This window comes from Crocuta crocuta, unplaced genomic scaffold, assembly GCF_008692635.1.
Source record: "Crocuta crocuta isolate KB4526 unplaced genomic scaffold, BGI_CrCroc_1.0 scaffold72, whole genome shotgun sequence".
NCBI lineage: Eukaryota > Metazoa > Chordata > Mammalia > Carnivora > Hyaenidae > Crocuta > Crocuta crocuta.
Genome location: NW_027529427.1, coordinates 2,449,054 through 2,453,319, shown reverse-complemented (window position 1 = coordinate 2,453,319; position 4,266 = coordinate 2,449,054). Strand labels below are relative to the sequence as shown.

At 52.5% G+C, this 4,266-nt stretch overlaps 1 protein-coding gene across 8 annotated transcripts in view; it reads right to left on the bottom strand.

Annotated features, from left to right (window-relative positions):
• ZNF384 (zinc finger protein 384) overlaps positions 1-280 on the bottom strand; it is a 19,705-nt gene extending 19,425 nt beyond the window's left edge. For 3 of the 8 annotated variants that reach the window (XM_077759108.1, XM_077759106.1, XM_077759109.1), the window contains exon 1: positions 65-278. The gene's annotated coding sequence lies outside the window, so the exon portion shown is untranslated. Of the gene's footprint in view, positions 1-64 lie in introns of all 8 variants that reach the window. The other 5 variants (XM_077759102.1, XM_077759105.1, XM_077759107.1 and 2 more) reach the window with 5 other exon arrangements.
• Between the last annotated feature and the right edge of the window lie 3,986 nt (positions 281-4,266).

Below are 4,266 nucleotides of genomic sequence, written 5' to 3'. Positions count from 1 at the left end.
GGCAGCCGCAGGGCGGGGGCGCGAGGCGGTGGGTGGCCCCCTCCCTCCCTACCCTAACACTCACCCGGAAGTGGTGCTGCAGCTCGTGCTCCCGAGAACCCCGATTCCTCCACGCCCCCTCCCTCCTCCCTCCCCCCACAGGCTCGGAGTAGAGCTGCGGCGGAGAGAAGGCGGGAGCGCCGGAAACTAAAAGGGGGGGAGGGAGGGAAATGGCAATGCAGGGGGGGCGGTAATGGGGAAGGGGGGGGAACGCGAAGGTCGAGTCACTTCCGGGAGCGGCAGAGCACATCCGGCGCTGCCTGCGCTCCGGGATCCTCAGGGCAGAAGTTACGACTAGTAGGGGCGGAAGTGGCCTCTGCCCAGCGACGCGGTAGAGCCTTGTGTGGCTGTGACGCCACAACGGAAGCGAAGGCGGGTTCCGTTAAGGGCAGAAGTTGAACCTTCAGAACTGCGGTCCCGGGCTTCCGGAAGGGACTTCTGGGGAAGTGGGAGGGTGGAAACCGACAGGTTTATGAATTATGCATCAGGTAACGAGGGGAGGTAGGGATTCCTAAAAGACTATGATGGATCCGTTTCCCTTCCTTCAGCGTAGAAGAGGCTGATAGGGGAAGTTACCATTATTTTTTCGTATACTCGCAAGAATGTTTCAATGCTTTGAATGTGCCGGAAAGGATAAGGATGTGTCACTTCTTTTCTGAGGCCCCTGCTTAGGCCCGAAGAGTAACTGATGACCTCTCCCTGACCACACCACGTACGCCTGGCTTCGGGTTTCTGTGTTCTTGTTGCCCTCGTTCACGTCTCGATCTCCTCTCGCTGCTTTACTTTTAAATCTTGCACGCACCACCACCTGATACCATACTGTTTGCTGTCCACCTCTTCCCGCTGCGGTATCGGAGTCCGTGAGGGCGAGGGGTTGTGAATCGCTCACCACTGTATCCTCAGAGCCTGGCATTTAGTAAGTGGTCAGTAAACGTTTGTCGCATAAATGAACCCTTCATAGGAACCCTTTCAGGAAGCCTTACCGGAACGCATAACGGTTGGTTCCCTTTCTCTGAAGTTGCACAGCATTTAGTCTGTACCTTTTGTTGCTCTTTTAACTATTTCGTATATAGGACTCTTAAGCAAGCTTGTCAGTTCCTCAGGGAAGAAGCTGTCTCCTACATGGTATCCTTCCCGCAGCTTTGATGAATACACAGTAGATGCTGAATAATCTATGCTATGTGAGTAAATGAATGCTGCCTCCAGCCTGCACCCTGATGTGACCAGAATCCCCCTGGGCTGAGGTCTATTTTGACCGTAGCAGAATTGAAGTCCCTCCTGTTGACAGTAGGAGTCCCTTGCTTAGAGAGCAAAATAGCCCTAATAGGAGCAATTGTAATGTCCACCTTATAGATAATGAAAGTAAGATTCTGAAGATTTAAGTAATTTTTTTTTCAAAGTTACAGCAAGGAAGTAACAAAGGACACCTAAAAATAAACGTTTAACTTAAACGTTTAAAGAGAAAATATGTATCTTTGGTTTGTCGTAGTTTGTATCCTTCTGGAAGTGTCTACTTTCTTGATTACATTTTGGGGCACTTGTTTTGTGTTAACTGAGTAGCAGCAGTTGGCAGGATAAGATCTTAAGGGCTCAGCTGTGACCAGACCTAGTTGCTGCCTGGGCTAGAAGCTGCTAACTCCAGAGACGTTGACCTTGAGGGCTGAGATAGAGAAGTGGGAGCAAAATAATGGTGATCATTCTCAGTCCCGGTTCTCCTCTCGTTCTTTTCCTGTTTACATTAACTGGTGCTCCCTGAGCCTCAGCGTTTCCAACTGTCACCCCCTGCTCCTGCCCTTGCTATAAGAAGCAAGTTTTAAGTGCTTTGAACTCCTTAGAGAAGAGCTTTAGAGATAAATGTGGGGCGGAGGGGGAGGAGGGCTGTTAATTTTAGCCTGGGGTTTTCCAGCTGGCACACTGTTTCCATCTTGAATCACTTCCACACCCTGAGCTCTGCCTGGGAGAACCCTCCTCCTGGGGGCTTCCCCATTTCCTGGTTTGGTCTGAGCCATCATGGTAAGCATTCCAGAAAAATGCTTAAGAGAAGCCTGGCTGAGTCATTTGATGCACAGCTCAGGAGGCAAAAAAAAAAAAAAAAAAAGCATAATAATGATGAGAAACGCTGGTCCCAGTGGTGCTTGTGAGGTATGGCCTCCTAGAAGCAAAAGAGTAGCGTGGCCATTGTTTGCGTTCTTGGGTCTGTAACAAAGCAGTGACACTCTGCCTCTACCACTTACAGCCTGCAAGGACTGCCAGAGGCCTCGTGGTCTGTTTCAACTTTATGAGAGATAAAGGTTAAGATCTGTCCCCAGGGCCACCCAACGCTTCATAGTTATCACTACAATGTTATTTAGTTGGGGATATTTCCTTTAAAACAACTGGAAAGACTAGGGCGTCTCCTTTCTCCTCTGTCTGTCCCTGTCTGACTCTCCACGGGGGAATGAGGGTGTTTAGGGAGAAGGAACAGGTAAGGATTTCCCAGTGTCTTGCTGGTGTATTTTAATGTATTTAAATTTAGAGAAACAGCAGGCTAATCAGGCAATAATTAATTCCCTCTTCATTAGGGGCCTTCATGCGTGCCTTTTGCATATGGATGAGCCTTGGGGTCACACTGTCCCTCTGAAGAGCTACAGTTGCAGAGAGCGATAGAACCCTGGTGTGCTCTCCAGGCCCTTGAGCTCCTTCCCCTTCTAAGCCAGTGCTCCTCCCCCCCCCCCCCCCCCACCACGACGTGGGATCCACGGTGGTTTGCGGCCAGGAAGTGACCACGGTGTGCGGCGGAAACGGTTCTACAGGTTCCACCTGGACGTGTCAGGGAGTTTGGATCTGAGGAAACCCGGGTGTTGACGGCGCATGNCTGACAGGGACTAGATTCCTGGGGGGAAAGAAGGGCAAGGTTAATGAGGCATCCTCTCCCATCCACCGGGGATCCCTCCCTCACTGCCCCCCCATGCCCTCAGCATCTCTTCCTGCACCCTCAGGTTCCATCCAGCCCTCTCCCTCCCACCAGCTGCCGCTGGGATCTCTTCGGGTGCCACTGGGTTGACTGTGAGCCCTCCTCGGCAGCTTGTTGGCTTTGCACCTCCGCTTTTAGCTGGCTCATCACTCCTTGGCCCAGCTCTGCCCTCTTCCTCTGTAGCGGTCTGTCTTTCTTAGAGAGTCTGATGCCCCGACTGCACATACTGCTCGGATCCTGAGAAATACACTCCCTCCTCTCCACTCACCATTGTGTGCTGTAGGAGTTCAGCCACACTCCCCTGAGTACACAGTAAAGGTCCCAACACCTAAAACACACACCTACCAACACTTATGCGCTCCTAATACTTGCTGCAAAGATAAACACGTGGAAGCATTCAGAGTCCAGAGCAGCCTAGACTGCCCTCCGGCACATTCCAGTCTCCTCTCCTGCCTGGAGCTCCCCATTTTCCAGGGAGCCAAGTGGGGCACAGATGGGGGGGGAGAAATGGAACCTGGGTAGTTACCATGGCAACAGAGCCTAGCAACAGCTGAGAAGCTGATGTGTGGGTTTCTGCAAGGCTGTCACTAGAGCCAAACCTAGAATGGGGGGCTCAGAGGTGACTGATCCCAGCTGGGCAGCCTGTGTTCCCTCCCCCAAACCATACCCCTTGATTCCACTCCCACACGCTAGCAGGGCCTGTCTCTCAAGAGAGGGCAGAGTGGGGAGAGCCAGTGAGAGTTAACCACAGGGGTTCCAGTGCTGTACGGCTTTTGGGGGGCAGCTGTGATGGGAGCAAGTTAGGGAGCAGGGCTCAAAATAAACCAGGCAGGGCAGCCTCCTCTCTGTGGCCCCTCCCATCTCTTCCCGCTGCTCCCTTTTTTTCTTCTCCTTTCACCCTTCACCCTCCATCTGTCTTATCAGCTCTCTCCTTTTCTCGCTTGCTCCATTGCCTGTCCCTGTACTTAATTTTCCCTCTCCTCTGCCTCCTTTCTCATGGTCGCTCTTGACCTTCACCGACAAGTTACTAGCAAGCCACTCTCCTGGTGTCTCCTGTTCTGGCTGCTCCCCTCAGCTTCTCTTTCCATTCTGTCCCAAGTCAAAACTCCAGAATCCTAACTCTACGTCAGAGCAGGCCCAGGTCACGCTGGGTCTTAAGAGGCTCCCACCCACCCCCACCCATCCCCCACCCTGTGTCTCCTCCCTCTTGGCTGCCTGTTGCTCCTCTCCCTCTCCTCTCTCCAGGGTTCATAAGTAGAACTAGGGGACTCAGG